The sequence below is a fragment of the Periplaneta americana genome, chromosome 2 (genome assembly GCF_040183065.1).
Source record: "Periplaneta americana isolate PAMFEO1 chromosome 2, P.americana_PAMFEO1_priV1, whole genome shotgun sequence".
Classification (NCBI taxonomy): domain Eukaryota; kingdom Metazoa; phylum Arthropoda; class Insecta; order Blattodea; family Blattidae; genus Periplaneta; species Periplaneta americana.
Window position 1 is genome coordinate 54,485,434 of NC_091118.1, and position 18,945 is coordinate 54,504,378.

Below are 18,945 nucleotides of genomic sequence, written 5' to 3' on the forward strand. Positions count from 1 at the left end.
ACATGTTTACCAAAGAGGTGGGGAAACAATGGTCGAGGACAGTATATAACAGAGTTTTGTGGAAAGAACTAGGGAAGGTCATTGTAAATAGATAACGTAATCAGTGTTAAGATATTGTAAATAGTAAAGTCAGTATTAGTGAAAGTGTAAGATAAGTTTTGTAAATAGTAAAGTCAGTGTTGAGAAAGTGTCAGGTAAATAGTGTAAATAGCAATCAGTGTTTGTCAAAGTGCCAGTGTCAGTATAATGTGTGTAGTGCAAGAAAAAAAATGAACAAAGAACAGTGCTGAGACTAGTTAAAGTTGAACAGGTTTATTAACAATGTCACAAAAGTAGTATACACGACAAGCTCGCCTGGATTGGCTCACCAAGCGAGTACACTTGAGCCATCCCTGTCGAGGGGGTTCTAACCCCATCACAGGAGGCCTGTGCCCAACATGGGACATCATGTCTATCATTCATTCATTCATTAATATTCTGTAGATCCTAAATATATTTGCGTTCCGTTGTCATCTGCTTTTACTACGATACTATGCCTGATCTGGAATCTCACAGAATTAATATACAAATTTCAGAATTAATTTTAAGTGTGAAATTTTTCCAGGACTTGTAAATAATTACGTAGAAAGTAGAACTACTTATAGGTAAGTGAGTTGCGTATAAACCTGGTTCTACTGAATTCCGAACCTGATGTTTTCAGCTCGGGCTGTAGAATCGTCATACGATGGTGAGGCAACAATTTGTGAATCGCCATCCATGACGGCAGTGATTATCCCTTCCTCCTTGCGGTGTGGGAGGGGATCCTGAGAGGCGGGCCGACACTTGCAGAGGAAATATTCACTTTGCGGTCTTATATCTCACTATACAAGCCTGAATAACTCTCCGCTTTATATTTACGCGCAGGACACTGCCACTTGTAGCAGAGAGGATCAAGTACATTGCGCTCTCGTCAAGTGTTGTATCCAGTCTGTCGTCCATTATACGCACTTGACGCATACAGTTGTAGATTTCCACTACAAGTTCAAATTTTTATACAGTTTTCAGCAACTCATACATAAATTATCATTATTCTGCTTTCTACTTTTGTATTTATGGAGAGTCGTCAAGCCTGTCACTCATGATAAAACAGCTATATTAATAACCCATTATCTCAGAACATACTAGGTGTGGAAATGTGATATTTTTACAGAATGTTTATGCATTCCTTCTGATTCGTTTTAATGATGAAATATGTAATAGAACAGTCATATCAAAGCAAGCGCATTTCTTTGACCTTGACGTCATGCGCGGGCATCAAGCGCTAAGTATGGAAAAAGGAAGGGTTGTGTATACGAATAAGCAGCCTGTTGGATTAAGAAAACAGTGGTGCAAGAACTTCAAACGGAACGTGAAATTTTATGTCGATATTTTTATATGGCTTCTTTCTGTTTGATATTATCTATATTGTCTGTAAAACAAAAGTACTAACACTGATTTCTTAATATTGCACTTGTGTTTTAAATCTTAATAACACAATAAAGAGTTAAGAAGGAATATTCACATAAATTCCATAGTAGTACAACTATACTGTACTAAATGGATAAAACACAGCATTCATAAAGAAAGTTATAACCCCAAAAAGGGAATGAGTATGACATGATAAGTTGGAATTGATATTGATGGTACCTTTAGTCTTATAAAAGTAATCAATAAACTAATCAAGACAATATTACAGTACAAAGCGAAGTTACCTAGATTCTGTATATGTTTTAAGTGTAACTAATATTCCATAACAAAACTCTTATCGCATTATGCTTTTAAGGTGATATTGGTGAGCAACTTCCTATCATCAAAATATTAAATTATTTTCTCGAAATATCCTGAAGCTATAGAGCTGACATTTTTAGAACACTTAGGCACGTATCTTTTACTTAAACAGTAGTTGCTTTGTTAATTAATTTCCTTACAAACAATTTCCATGCGAATATTTACAAAATTTTCAATACACTATCTTCAGTAATACGAATTTACGGTTTATTACTTTTACGAAAACATTCTGTAAGGCTACTAAATAAATAGGCCTATATCTGAAAATTCCACTTTTCTATTAAAAAAGTTGAGAAAATATTTCTTTTGAATAAAAAAAAATCAAACTTGTGAAAAATGAGCATTAAAATTAAAACTTTCATTCTTATAATGCACTTAAACTTCTCAGACATATCTAAAAATTACCATGGATACAGTTTTAATAAGTTCTCTTCCCTTTATCCATTGAATCAGTGCTGGCCATCCCTGAATATAGCTCGACCAAGCGGCATATACTACTTCTTTCGTCTGTCTCTCCCTTCCGCTGTAAAGCGCTCAGGCTCTCCTGAGCTCTAAAGCGCGCGCTCGCTCCTATGGGCATCAAGTGGCATGACTGTAATAGAATAACGTATATTATTTTTTATAAACCTCTAAACTTAAAAAAAAATCAGACATTTTATTCGTTTTGAAATAAACTATTACAGGAATCTCAATCAGAGGAATTCCACACCATCACAGTGCTGTCTGTCATACAGACAGACCTAGTAGTTTCTGAGAAAATGAGTTATTTATATTGAAAAATGTAGTTTTAAGTAAATCGGATTTAAAGTAAAAATATCCATAAAAACTCATCTATTATAGAAAAATGTTTTAAAATCCTCCTGGTTGGTAGTCCTCAACCTCTTCTCCATTCTGCTCATCTAATGCTGCTCTTCTTCTCTTGCTTGTATTTGTTACTGCGGTCTCTGCCTTCCGTATTCGCAATGTGTCCAAGTTCGCCATTTTTTCGAGGTATTATATCCTATTTGAATACCTAGATCCTTCAACATCTGTATTCTTGCAGTGTATCCACCATTAAATGTGAGTACAGGGTCTAGTATACCAAGTTCCAACGCTGACAAACCAAAAATACATTTTTTTTGGGTCTCGGTACCAAACAACGTTATTCAGCGATACATTTGTATTCTTAGTTCTTCCTTCCAAACATTTTTTAGTAAATCAGGATAGGCAAGATATTGAAAAACAGGCTTTATGAAGCATTAATTTTACTACAGAACAAGCCAAACCACAGCCTTCTAAGACAATTAACTCCTGAGATAATTTTTTTTGTGAAAAGTGGTAATTTTTTCTCTAAAACATAAATACATTATTTTTGTCATTTTGGGTCCTGATGACTCCCCTTATGTGAAATGTAGAAAGAAGACTGGCAAAAAAAATTATAATAATAATAATAATAATAATAATAATAATAATAATAATAATAATACCGTAATGATAATGATTTGTGACGCTACAGCCCTTTAAGTGCCCAACCGACCACCCGGCTGCTGGTCTCAAATCTCCATGCCGTAACAAAGGTGGACGATCATCCAACCAGAATGGAGGTATTGTGTAGTTAGCACAATGATCCCCCCCACCCGTTATAGCTCGCTTTCATAATCCGATTTCGTACCCATCGTAGCTCTCCAAGTGCATCACGATTCTGGGAGGGCACCGTTTCCATACACCGGCCGAAATTTCATGACAAAATTTCTTCCTCCAAGAGGATTCCAACCAGCGGGAACTGAATAGTTTTCTGGGTGCCTAGCTGAATTACTACAGTGACTACATTAGCTGAACAAATTGAACAACTGTATGAACTGAATAGTTTTCTCGGTGTCTAGTTGACTATCTGCATCGACTACATTAGCTGAACAAAGTGAACAACTGTATGAACTGAATAGTTTTCTCGGTGTCTAGTTGACTATCTGCATCGACTACATTAGCTGAACAAAATGAACAACTGTATGAACTGATTAGTTTTCTGGGTTTCTGGATGAATGACTGCACTGACTACATTAGATGAACAAATTGAAGAGCTGTATGAACTGAATAGTTTTCTGGGTGTCTAGTTGAATGTCTGCATCGACTACATTAGCTGAACAAATTCAATAACTGTATGAACTGATTAGTTTTCTCGGTGTCTAGTTGAATGTCTGCACTAAGTACATTAGCTGAACAAAGTGAACAACTGTATGAACTGATTAGTTTTCTCGGTGTCTAGTTGACTGTCTACACTGAGTACATTAGCTGAACAAAGTGAACAACTGTATGAACTGATTAGTTTTCTCGGTGTCTAGTTGACTGTCTGCACTGAGTACATTAGCTGAACAAAGTGAACAACTGTATGAACTGATTAGTTTTCTCGGTGTCTAGTTGACTGTCTACACTGAGTACATTAGCTGAACAAAGTGAATAACTGTATGAACTGATTAGTTTTCTCGGTGTCTAGTTGACTGTCTGCACTGAGTACATCAGCTGAACAAAGTGAATAACTGTATGAAGTGATCAGTTTTCTCGGTGTCTAGTTGACTGTCTGCACTGAGTACATTAGCTGAACAAAGTGAATAACTTATGAACTGATTAGTTTTCTCGGTGTCTAGTTGACTGTCTACACTGAGTACATTAGCTGAACAAAGTGAACAACTGTATGAACTGATTAGTTTTCGCGGTGTCTAGTTGACTGTCTGCACTGAGTACTTTAGCTGAACAAAGTGAATAACTGTATGAACTGATTAGTTTTCTCGGTATCTAGTTGACTGTCTACACTGAGTACATTAGCTGAACAAAGTGAACAACTGTATGAACTGATTAGTTTTCTCGGTGTCTAGTTGACTGTCTGCACTGAGTACATTAGCTGAACAAAGTGAACAACTGTATGAACTGATTAGTTTTCTCGGTGTCTAGTTGACTGTCTACACTGAGTACATTAGCTGAACAAAGTGAACAACTGTATGAACTGATTAGTTTTCTCGGTGTCTAGTTGACTGTCTGCACTGAGTACATTAGCTGAACAAAGTGAACAACTATATGAACTGATTAGTTTTGTCGGTGTCTAGTTGACTGTCTGCACTGAGTACATAAGCTGAACAAAGTGAACAACTATATGAACTGATTAGTTTTGTCGGTGTCTAGTTGACTGTCTGCACTGAGTATATCAGCTGAACAAAGTGAACAACTATATGAACTGATTAGTTTTCTCGGTGTCTAGTTGACTGTCTGCACTGAGTACATTAGCTGAACAAAGTGAACAACTGTATGAACTGATTAGTTTTCTCGGTGTCTAGTTGACTGTCTGCACTGAGTACATTAGCTGAACAAAGTGAACAACTGTATGAACTGATTAATTTTTTGGGTTTCCGGATGAATGACTGCAATGACTACATTAGATGAACAAATTGAACTGTATGAACTGAATAGTTTTGTGGGTGTCTAGCTGAATGACTGCACTGACTAAATCAGCTGAACAAATTATTCAAAAGTTGTATGAACTGAATAGTTTTCTGTATATCTAGCTGAATGTCTGCACTGACTACATTAGCTGAACAAACTGAACTGTATGAACTGAATAGTTTACTGGATGTCTAGCTGAATGTCTATACTGACTACATTAGCTGAACAAATTGAACAACTATGAGAACTGATTAGTTTTATTGGAGTCTAGTTGAATGACTGCACTGACTATATTAGCTGAGTAAATTTAACAATTATATGAACCGAATACTTTTCTGAGTGACCAGCTGAATGACTGCACTGACTACATTAGCTGAACAAATTAGATAGCTGCATGGACTAACTGGCTTTGTGGCTATCTGGCTAAATGACTGTACTGACTGGTTGTCTGGCTGAGTAACTGCACTGAATACATTTATTTGACAACTACTGTATGTACCGATTGGTTTTCTGTCTGGCTAAATGACTGTACTGACTGAATTGACTTACTAAATTGGACAACAGTATGATGATGTTCTGCGTTTCATGTTGAATGACTGCAATGACTACATTCACTGAACAAATTGGGTAACTGTAGGAAACTGGTTAGTCTTCTAGGTGTCTAGCTAAATGACTGCACTGGATACATTGACAGATATAAATATATGGCTCTCTGAACTGATTGGTTGTTTGTGTGTCTGACTGAATGACTATATGTTTCCAGTTACTGAATCTACTAGATTACAGCTGGAGCCAGCGTTTTTGGCGTGTGTCCTAGAGTACAGTGCTCAGTTTGTGAGCATGTTGCTAGTGCATCTGAGAATGATAACACTTCCTATACACGTGTCATCAGCCATTTGTCAAACACAGTTTTCAGACTGACTATGGTAAAGTTAAGACACTAGCACTTAACGTTCCCATTACTTTTTTTACACGCCAAAAACGGTGACGCGGACTGTACTGCATAAACTGATTGGTTGTCAGTATGTGTGACTGAATGGAGTGATTTCACTAATTGACTGACTTTCCGACTCGCCGCTTCAGTAACTGTCTGCACTGATTCGAAACTACGAAGAGGTAAGACCATAGCTTTCCATGAGCGCAGATAAAATTGTGAAGGTGAAGCCACGTAAATGGCTTAAAGTTGAAATATTTAATGCAACAGTTTTAAATAAACGTCATAAATCAATCCGTCAGGAAGAAGGTTTAATACAAGACACGAAGCATCAGGGAGACATTATCTCAGCTTCCAGAGAGCGTAATAAGCAGTTTCTTTGTGCGGACCTCACAAAGACCGCGCCTCGACCCACGAGCTTTGAACCTCTTAATCTTCTCACATTTTCCGCGCGGTCAGAATCACTGAAAGACTTTGCTCAGATTCAAACTCTGGACTGCTTCATATTAATCACCTTCCTCTCAATGCTAATGACATTAAATCCCTCTAGCATTAGCGAACCATTTTCTTCTGGCATCAACAGTATCCGCTCAGCATAACTTGTGATGACTTTATACTAAGAGGCGAGTTTGCTAATATTCGTGCGTACACTTCCGTCCATCTATTCACAAGAAACAACTTGCTTTACATTAGACAATTTTTTTTTACAAAAACATCTCATTTGGATTAAAAATTAATTTATTTCTCTGTTCTTCCTTCTCTTTCTTCTTCTACTTCTTCCTCATTTCCTTTTCTCAGCTACATAATATACCCATCTTTTTTCTCTATCTATTCACAAGAAACAACTTGCTTTAGACAGAACAATTTTCTTTTACAAGAACAACATACTTGGATTAAAACTTCATCTATTTCTCTGTTTCTTCTTTTTCTCCTCTTCCTCTTATTCCTCCTCATTTCCTTTTATCTGTTACATAATCTGCCTATCTTTTTTTTTCTACATATTCACAGGAAACAACTTCCTTTACACTAGATTTTTTTTTTACAAAAACAACACACTTGGATTAAAAATTCTTAATTTATTTTTCTGTTCTTCCTTGTCTTTCTTCTTCTACTTCTTCCTCATTTCCTTTTCTCTGCTACATAATCTACTCATCTTCTTTATCTAGTCATAAGAAACAACTTGCTTTATACAAGACAATTTTCTTTTACAAGAACAACATACTTGGATTAAAAATTCATATATTTCTCTGTCCCTTCTCCTCCTCCCCTTCTTCTTCTTCTTCTTCTTCCTCATTTCCTTTATCTGTTACATAATCTACCTATCTTCTTTTTCCACCTATTCACAGGAAACAACTTCCTTTACACTAGGCAATTATTTTTTTGCAAAACAACATACTTGGATAAACAATTTTCCATCTATTTCTCTATTCCTCTTTTTCTTTCTTCTTCTTCTTTTTCATTTCCTTTTAACTGCTACATAATCTACCCATCTTCTTTCTCTATCTATTCAAAAGAAATAACTTGCTTTATATAAGACATTTTTCTTTTACAAGAACAACATACTTCGATTCAAAATTAATCTATTTCGGAAAAAGTATTATGTATCTTTCTCGTGTTAAATTTATATTACCTCGTTAACATGTTTCAGCCTGTTATCGGCCATCTTCAGAACCAGGCTGAAACACATTAACGAGATAATGTAAATTTAACACGAGAAAGATACATAATACGTTTTCCGAAGTGATATAGTGTTAAAAGTTGTGTAATCAAGATGTATTAATCTATTTCTCTGCTCCTCCTCCTCCTCCTCCTCCTCTTCTTCTTCTTCTTCTTCTTCTCCTTCTTCTTCTTCTTCCTCATTGCCTTTTATCTGCTACATAACTTAATCTATCTTCTTTTTCCTCCTATTCATAAGAAACAATTTTATTTACACTAGACAATTATTTTTTTACAAAAAAAACATATTTGGATTAAAAATTCTTCATATATTTCTCTGTTTCTCCTTCCCTTTCTTCTTCTTCTTTCTTATTTCCTTTTAACTGCTACATAATCTGCCAATCTTCTTTTTTCCAATTATTCACAAGAAACAACTTGCTTTACACTAGATAATTTTTTATACAAAAATAACATGCTTGGATTAAAAATTAATCTAATTCTCTGTTCCTCCTCTTTCTCCTCCTCTTTTTCTCGATAATTTCAGTTTCTCTGCTACGTAATCTATCAATCTTCTTCCTCCACCTATTCACAAGAAACAATTTGCTTTACACTAGATTTTTTTTTACAAAATTAACATACAGTAGAACCTCTATTATCCGTAGTAATGAAGCGGCTGGAGTGAACGGTTAATAGAAAAAATCGGATAATCCGTACCATATAAGGTTTTCATAAATTAAGTGCATACATTAATACAGTTTCTTAATTTCCTCCGTGGTCTTCTGTTTTAACATTCTAGATAATAGATCAGGCGTTCATTAATTTAAGTCTGATTTTCAACGACAAAACTCCTTATGACGGCTGTCTGTGAAAAGATAGGAATACTAGGCCTACAGGTCTCATGTTGTAGATTTACATACTTCATACACTTTATATTTGTTTTTCATTAAATCGTGCACAGTTGTAATTCCTATTGAATATTCTGATGCGAGATGAACCACAGTTTTCCTTTTTCCAAACCATTAAATTACTTGAATAATTTCGAGGGAAAAATTGTTCCGGGGCCGGGCATCGAACTCAGGACCTTTGGTTTAACGTACCAACGCTCTACCAACTGAGCTACCCGGGAACTCTACCCGACACCGATCCAATTTTTCCCCTCTGTATCCACAGACCTCAAAGTGGGATGATAACCGTCAAGCAACCAACTTCGAGTGCACACTAACTCCGTGGATCGGTGTCGGGTAGAGTTCCCGGGTAGCTCAGTTGATAGAGCGTTGGTACGTTAAACCAAAGGTCCCGAGTTCGATGCCCGGCCCCGGAACAATTTTTCCCTCGAAATTATTCAAATCAACTTTACAGGGAGTTATACCTGAAATCTTGATTTGCATTCAATTACTTGTACTTTTTTTTTCGTAGCGCAACACGTTTTCTTTTGACACCTGTAGAAAACATTTTGCATGGAAGTTAGACAGTACGGCCCCTTTAAGAGTAGACCATACCGTATAAGGGTAAAGGTTTGTAAAGAAAACACTCTGTAGAAAAAATTCGTACTAATATAATGTACATATAGTACTTCATATTTTTCTACATCACAAAAAAAAAAAAGAGCGAGAGAGAAAGTCAGTCGGATAATCCATCAATCGGTTAATAGGATGACGGAAAATCGAGGTTCTACTGTACTTGGATTAGAATTTCATATCTATTTCTCCATTTTTCCTCTTCTTCTCCTTCCTCCTGATTTACTTTTTTTTTCCTTCTTCTTCTTTTTCTTAATTCTTCCATTATAGGCTTATAACCTGTTCTTTCTTCAGTTCTCGTTGCCTCATCCCTAGTCGTCATACTGTCGTTTTCTGGGTCTTTCCTGTCTTCTTCTACCTTTAGGAAGATTACCACTTGCAATTTTAACAATTCTGTTACTATACATCCTGTTTATTTCATAATTCCATTTATATTTTCTCTTATAATTATATCCATGCATTAATATTTTCAACTTTACATCCTTTTGTGCTTGTTCCCGCTGTTACGATATGCATGGCACTTGAATAAGGGTAAGCACCATCCATCACACGAATATGTAATGAAATAACTGCTACCTGTCACAGGCCTCGGTACTACCTGTCACAAACCTTGGGACTATCTGTCAAAGACCTCGGGACTAACTACAATACATCTCGGGACTATTCCTCAGACCTCAGGGCTATTTTTCAGGTCCTGGGTCTCTCTGTCATATACCTCGAGAATACATGTCGCATACCTAGAGACTGTCACACATTTTAGCCAACCACATAGCTAACATCTCATCAAACACACTATAGACACAAACCTCGACTTATCGCTATCACAAATAAAGTGGTGCTTACCCAATTTAAGTGTGGCCGAAAAAAATTCGTAATAAAAGAAGCAATGTGATTATTAAAGCGTTTATTTTGAAATGAAGATAGTATGAATATTTTCTTTAGTTTACGACCATATTATGTCAGGTATTAGTGCGACTTATCAAATTTCAAACCGTCAAGCCTGCTTCTATTTCTTCTTCTATTCGTTTTTCTTTTAATATCTTAATTTATGGTTAGCTTTTTCCTTTTCCTTCCCTGAAATATCGATTAAGAAACATAGTAAGAACTTGAAAATCGTCCACACCTGTGGAGTAACGGTCAGCGCGTCTGGCCGCGAAACCAGGTGGCCCGGGTTCTGAATCCCGGTCGGGGCAAGTAACCTGGTTGAGGTTTTTCCGGGGTTTTACCTCACCCATTACGAGCAAACGCTGGGTAACTTTCGGTGCTGGACCCCGGACTCATTTCACCGTCATTATCACTTTCATCTCATTCAGACGCTAAATAACCTGAGATGTTGATACAGCGTCGTAAAATAACCTAATAAAATAAAAATAAAACTTGAAAATCTCAGTCATAATTTTAGGTGCATTATGATACCCTTACTCACTCAATGACGCAATACGCAATCTTAACGAGGACCTTGAATCTATAGCTGCATGGGCCAGAAAGTTCGGTTTGACTCTCAATGCAAGAAAATCAAAATCAATCCTAGTGGGACATCAACGTCTATTATGCAACTTTACTCCTGCTTTTCCAGTCAAATTAAACGACACAATAATCCCTTTTGCTTCCTGTGTTAAAAATCTTAGAGTTTACTTCGATATGCACTTAAACTGGAATAACCAAGTAACTCATATTATCAAAAACGTGCTTTCCATACTACATTCCGTAAACAACATTCGAATATTTCTCCCGATATCACTAAAAAAAAAAAAATACTAGTGGCAACACTAGTAATGCCCCACTTTGATTATTGTGATTTTCTACTGACAGACCTCAATGTCAACCAGTCGCAAAGATTACAATGTATTCATAATTTTTGTGTTCGCTTCGTCTGCGATGTCCGTCGCGCTGACAACATTACCTCATCCTTCCAAACTCTAAACTGGCTACGGCTTGAGAACGTAGAAAATTTCATTCTCTTGTTCTCCTTTTCCAAGTCCTTCACACCTCTACACCTACCTATCTTACCTCCCGTTTCAGTTACCTGTCATCGTATCACAATCTCTTCACACGCACGCAAAATAGCCGCATACTAGCCATACCAACACATAAGACATTATCGTATTCATCATACACAATCTCGCTATCGGGCTTGTGGAATACCCTACCCGTGACATCAGAGACTGTCGGAATTTAAAAGTGTTACTTACTTACTTATTGGCTTTTAAGGAACCCGAAGGATCAGTGCCCCCCTCACAGAAGCCCGCCATTGGTCCCTATCCTGAGCGAGATTAATCCACTCTCTATCATCGTATCCCGCCTCCCTCAAATCCATTTTAATATTATCCTCCCATCTATATCTCGGTCTCTCCAAAGGTCTTTTTCCCTCCAGCCTCCCAACTAACACTCTATATGCATTTCTGGATTCGCCCATACGTGCTACATGCCCTGCCCATCTCAAACGTCTGGATTTAATGTTCCTAATTATGTCAGGTGAAGAATACAATGCGTGCAGTTCTGTGTTGTGTAACTTTCTCCATTCTCCTGTAACTTCATCCCTCTTAGCCCCAAATATTTTCCTAAGCACCTTATTCTCAAACACCCTTAACCTATGTTCCTCTCTCAAAATGAGAGTCCTAGTTTCACAACCATAAAGAACAACTAGTAATATAACTGCTTTATAAATTCTATCTTTCAGATTTTTTGACAGCACACTGGATGATAAAAGCTTCTCAACCTAATAATAACAGGCATTTCCCATATTTATTCTGTGTTTAATTTCCTCCCGAGTATCATTTATATTTGTTACTGCTGCTTTCTTACTGTTATATATACTGTTACTTATATATGTTACTGTTGAAACCTTCAAATTTAGCAGTGTTCAAAAACAAATCCATTAAGTATTTTCTTACTGCGTAGAGTAGGTTTAATTTCTACTTAAGTAAAAAAATCTTTTTTGTTCTTAACTTCTACAATAAAAATTGTCTAGCTTTATTAATCAGGTACCGTAATCTTTTAGTAGTACTTTGATTTCTATTGTATTTGTAAATTTAATATTAATTGTAATTATAATTGTAACTGTATTTTTCATATTGTAGTTATAATCCCCTGGTAGAGGGGAAGAGAAGGCCTGATGGCCTTATCTCTACCAGGATAGATAAATAAATAAATAAATAAATACATAAATAAATAAATAAATAAATAAATAAATAAATAAATAACACTCTATGAAAAAAAGGAAGTTAGCGAGGAGGAATAATAGAGTCCATATAACCAGATTCTTAATATCCTACATTAAAAGCGAAATACAAGAGAGGACTTTATACATCTTCTTTAAATATTAAGGATGTACCGGATCCAGAGACTGTACCAGTGATAGCTATAAAATCTACAAAGAAATGTTACATAAAACATGTGCTTACTTGTTCCCGCAGTTACGATATGCATGGCACGAAACTATAAAACACTGCAAGGTGACCTCGTAATACATTTGTTTCAGATTTCTCTAGGAATAAAAGATACAATATCCACACGAAAGTCATAAATGCCAAGCCATACGAGAAGGGAGAAGGTAGTAACATGTCACAATGTCCTGCAATAGCAGCAAAGTGGAGTATTTACGGAGAAACAATCAGTCTGGTAAAAATGTTGAACACTAAAAAGTAGCAATCATATATGTAATATTTAAACCGTTGCTGTCATATTGCAGGTGTGTCCCTTATAAACTCCGTTTACAACTTTACGTTTACCGCACTTAAAAGTTAGAAATAGAATGACACTATAATGCGCGTCAGTCAACGTGGCGGTTGAAAGGTCATGTACTGTACACTGAGGCGCATTGTCTCATTCTCTTATTGTGTTGTAAAAACAATGAAGAGTGAATAACAGGTATCGTTTTGAAGATTTTCATAGTGTTTGTTGTAATTTGTCGCTCAATCGAGACGTTGTTTTCTTTGTGTTTATAGGAAGCACGAAAAATAAATAAATAAACAAACAAATAAATAAATAAATAAATACATAAATAAATAATGTATATTAAAGACCTTGTTACTGTTTTGTCTACGCATTCATTCATCTATTCATTTATCAATTCATCTTCTGCTTTGTTATTTTTTCACTCATTTTATACAAGCATTTTCAATCTTCATTAATTCAATTCAATTTATTAAGCCATTAAACATACAGTGATAGGCTTCGTCACAAATGCAGAAGAGAAAAAAAAAACATACTTTTGAAAATACATATAAATTGAAAACAGTAAAGTTTAATTAGAATGAAAACTCTAAAAATTAATGAAAACACTTCATTCTTAACGTATTAACTAAATGTAAATAACTTTATTTATTAAAAAATAATTTCGTATGAATTTATGTTAAGAAAGTTATCTACATGGTAGAAAGGATTAATTGAAAGCCAATTATAAAATCTAGATCATCATGATGATCAACATCACGCATTGGACCCTACAATTCGTTCCGTCTTCAAAGGTATAAATTTCTTCCCGCCAGCATTTCTTTGGTCTTCCCACTCCCCTTGTTCCTATGTGTTGGTACTGAAGCAGATTTATAAGTTTTTGGCCCATTATCTGTAAATAAGCTTACCATTTTGATCTATTTGTTATCAATGGTTTCCAGAATTTTACAAAATACTAGTTCCTAATTACTTTAAAATATTTTCACTTCTCGTGTGGTGATTTAAAGTATAGCCTGCTAAAGTCTTAGTAGCTCTATTTCTACTTCGTCAATTTTATTCGTAGTATTTGTAGTGATGTTAACACCCAGTTTTCGGCTCCACAAAGAACTGTTGATAGGACCAATGTTTTACAAAGGTTTAGTATACTTTCTTTTCAAGTTTCCTTTAATTTATTTGATTTGATTTGATCTGATCTGATTACCTGGATGGGTTTTTTCCGAGATTTTTCCCAACCATAAGGCAAATGTCAGGTAATCTTTTGGCGAATTCTCGGGCCTCACCTCATCTCACTACATCTCGCCAAGATATTGTAAAAAATTGTAGAAAATTCTAAAAAAATTGCAGAAAATTTCAAAATGGTAAAATCGTAAAATATTATAAAAATTGTAATTGTAATTGTTATCTTGTAAAATTTTGACTTGTTCCACATTCTAAAGCTTCATTGCTAATGTAAGATAAATGGAATTTAATAAATGAAATAAGAAAAATGAAAATATGGTATATTCATAAGACGTAGGAACTTGTTTATTTCAATTTTCACAAAATTTGAATTTTGATATGAGATGCTGTATCACAAATAATCAAAAGTAGTAACTTGATATAGAACTTCATTATTAATAAATATATTTCTTTAAAGTATTCTTAAAATTTTTTTCACAAATATATTTCTCTCCATGTAAATTATTTTCTTTTCATTTTTATTTCTTTCTTCTTTCATTATTATATTCTTTATTTCTTACTTTCTTCCTTAGTTCCTTTTCTATCCTTCCTTTTTTCTTCACCTCCTTCTTTCTCCCCTTCCCATACCTATTAGTTTATTAATTTATGTTCATAATTATTATTTCACTGTCTCCTATTGTTGCAAATATATACATATGTAACATTTAAAATTGGCGTGTATAATTGTCTGACTGAGGTAAAATTTATCTGTCAAAGTTACAAGAAACCTATACAAAAGTAACAGAGTCTACGTATACTAAATAACATTTTGGGAGCACTTCTTGCACATAAATACACTCGCTTGCGCATTTATAACCTGGCTAGACTAATTCCACGCTTATGGCAGTGAGGCAGGGACTTCAAGAACACAAGATGTCACCAGAATTCCAGTTTATGAAATGAATTATATGCGCCGAACAGTAGGATACGCAAAATGAAATCCTAACAGAAATGAAGACGTGCGTGCTTAAGGAATTACAGGTACAACCAGTAATTAACTACTACCACAATTATGAGGGAAGCTGGAAACGGCATGTACAAAGGCTGGAATCGGGAAGTTTGCCAAGAGAAGCAATTCGCTAACAACCGAGGGGAAAACGATTCATATGACGTTCGATGAAGCGTTGGAGGGATAGCGCAGGACGTAGTGGGCCACATGGACCTTTGCCTGCTTCGATGATGATGACGAAAATCAATTTCCGATGTTAGGGATTTTGAGATCGTAAATTTCCTTGAGAAAGTCACAATTTACTTTAAAGCATCAAACAACTTTGATTTTATCATAATTTAAAATGAGGAACTGAAAACTACAATAAGTAAGAGAGAAGGTTAGAGATGTAATAATGTGAATATCATCATCATCATCATCATCATCATCATCATCATCATCGCCATCATCATAATGAAAGAAATGTACAATATTTGGATAACAACTCTATCTTCAATATATCTATGGTTAAATAAGGTTTATATACAGGGTGTTTCAGAAATACTTTGACAAACTTTAGGGGCATGTTCCTCACACAAAAACAAGAAAAAAAGTTCATATAAACATATGTCCGAAAATCCTTAGTTTTCATTTTTTAATGAAAGAACATAATGAAACATCTATTAGATATTGTCAGCTTGGTAACATGTGTTGCATCTTTAATCACTTCAGAAACTCATAACAAACGTTCAAAATGTTCTTCTCTTGCTTCTACAAACGCATGCACTCATCGGATCATGGAATGTCGCATCCTTTCAGATATTCCCACACGGTGTCGAACGGTTTCGCAGGCTTGCATGACACGTCTCTGCATTAAGAATACCTGTTGCATAAACCAATTGTTTTACATGGCTCCACAGACAAAAATCCATGTAAACTTTCATTGTTATGAGTTTCTGAATTGATTAAAGTTGCAACACTCGCTACCAAGCTGACAATATCTAACAATGTTTCATTATGTTCTTTCATTAATAACAATTAAAAAACTAAGGATTTTCAGACATATGTATATATGAACTTTTTTCTTGTCTTCTGGTGAGGAACATATCCCCAAGGTTTGTCAAAGTATTCTGAAACACTCTGTACATACTTACAGATTCAATAATAATAATAATAATAATAATAATAATAATAATAATAATAATAATAATCACCATTATCATATCATGAAAGAATTTAGGTTTAAGATCATTAAAACACTGTTCGCATTGATCACAAAGTGCCCCTGATCTTTCAAACTTAACCCTTGTCTTTCCAATCTTCCCGGCCTCTTGGTTCGTACGAAAACGATATGGAAGACGATCTTTATTGATCCAGCGCACATGGATACACCAGTTACGTTATATTGTATTACATCGAATATTTCCAAAATGTGTAATCTTTCTCGAATATTGTTGTCAGTTCAAATTATTATACTTCAATAATGACCATAAAATATTCCAATATTGTATATTCTAGTTTTTTCTTACACTTTCGAGTCAGTATTCAAGTACGCCAGTATTCAAGACAGAAAGAAAGAAAGAAAATAATAATAAATAATAATAATAATAATAATAATAACAATAATAATAATGTTTTATTTAACTTGGCAGGGTTAAGGCCATAGGGCTTTCTCTAACACTCAACCAGGAATAAAACTACGATACAAAAAACATTACAAATGTTATACCAAATGTAGTACACAAGAATTGAAAAAATAGGCCTAATCACAATGCAGTATGTCCACAGAAACTCTCCGTGATTAGAAATGGGTATAATTTCATAACGGTATACAATACGAACTTTACCTATACTAGCATCATAAAAAAGATCGACTCAAAGAATTCCTGTTTTTAATATTGTGGTGTGTCTATTGCCGGCAAAAATAAATTATACATTGCTTGCAGAAGCGAACAGAAGCTGTTAATATGGGTGTCGTTTGTTTGGCTTTGCCAGTTATTTCTTGCATTATTGCAGTGTAGTAAATGTTCGTAACCATCTAACAGACAACTGACAGAAAGGTAGATTAGCCTCGCAGGAGAGCAAGACAACGTCTTTGCAAGTGGCCACCGTGGTCTCCCGACTTTAATGTCCGTAACTTCTTCTTATGGGGATTACATAAAAGATATCTATGTACCTCCACTGCCTCAGAATCTGCAAGAACCGCGACATCATATCTGCGACGCCACTGAGTCTATTCCAGTATATATTTTAGAGTGTGTGGCATGAGTGAATGTAGCCCTGAATTCTGCTGTGTGACATTCGGGTGCACATAGAGTGTTTGTGAGGCATGCGCTATACAATTTTTGAGTTGCTGTTTCTAGTGCCACCATTTCCATGTATGTACGAGTACCGATAGAGATGGTAGCCTATACCCGTTTATAATCACGGAGATTTTCTGTAGACACTGTACTATGTAAACAATAAGTCAATGGAAATTAGACATGTAACAAACAGAAAGAAGGAAAAAGGTATAACAAAATGTGAACAGTACGTCAAAATGAGTGAGATATATACATAAGCTTAGTAGGCAACAACAATAATAAGATAGACTACTAGGTACAATAAACACAATTTTTAGGTAGATACATACAAAAGAAAGGAAAGTTAAGGTAATAAGTAGCACGAGTTCTCATATGACAGGCATTATAGGGAAATATGGCGAAACAAAAAAAAAACATATAAAATAAAATAAAATAAATAGAATGCATAAATGTAGAAAATACGTGGAAACATTCAGCACTTTCCATAAGAGAAAGTTAGTTTGGCAACTGGTCATAAACTAAGAACTAATGAAAGGAACAAAGAAGCAAAGAATGAAACAAAGAAATAAGGAAAAAGAGAAAGAAAGAAGAGGCGAAAGGAAGAAAGAAACAAAGGCAGAAAGGAAGGAAGAAAGAAAGAAAGAAGAAAAGAAACAAAGGCAGGAAGATAGAAAGAAACAAATAAACAAAGAAAAAAAGAAGCAGATAAAGAAACAAGGAGCGAAAGAAAACAAAATTGAAAGAAACAAAAACCAAAGAAAGAAAGGAAGAAACAAAGAGAGGAAGAAAGAAAGAAAGAGAAAGGAAGAACGAAAGAAGGAAAGAAACAAGGAAACAAGAAAGAAAACAGAAAGAAAGGAAGAAGGAACGAAAGAAGGAAAGAAACAAAGAAACAAGAAAGAAAGAAAGAAAGAAGGAAAGAAAGAGGGAAAGAAAAAAAGAAAGAAGAAAGAAAGAAGGAACGAAAGAAACAAAGAAACAGAAAGAAAGAAGGAACGAAAGAAACAAAGAAACAGAAAGAAAGAAGAAAAGAAACGAAGAAAGAAGAGAGAAAGAAAAGAAGGAAGGAAGAAGGAATAAAAGAAGGAAAGAAACAATAAAACAAGCGAAAAAGAAAGAAAGAAAGAAAGAAGGAAAGGAACAAAAAAAGAAAGAGAAAGAAAGAATAAAAGAAAGAACGAAAGAAAGAAAAAGAAAGAAAGAAATAAGAAAGAAAGAAGGAACGAAGGAAGGAAGGAAAGAAACAAAGAAATAAGAAAGAGAGAAAGGAAGGAAGAAGGAAAGAAAGAAAAAAGAAACAAACAAGCAAAGAAACAAGAAAGAAAGAACGAAAGAAGGAAAGAAACAAAGAAATAAGAAAGAGAGAAAGAAAGAAGGAAAGAAAGAAATAAGAAAGAACGAAAGAAGGAAAGAAATAAGAAATAGAGAAAGAAAGAAAGAAAGAAAGAAAGAAAGAAAGAAAGGAAGAAAAAAGGAAGAAGGAAAGAAACAAAGAAA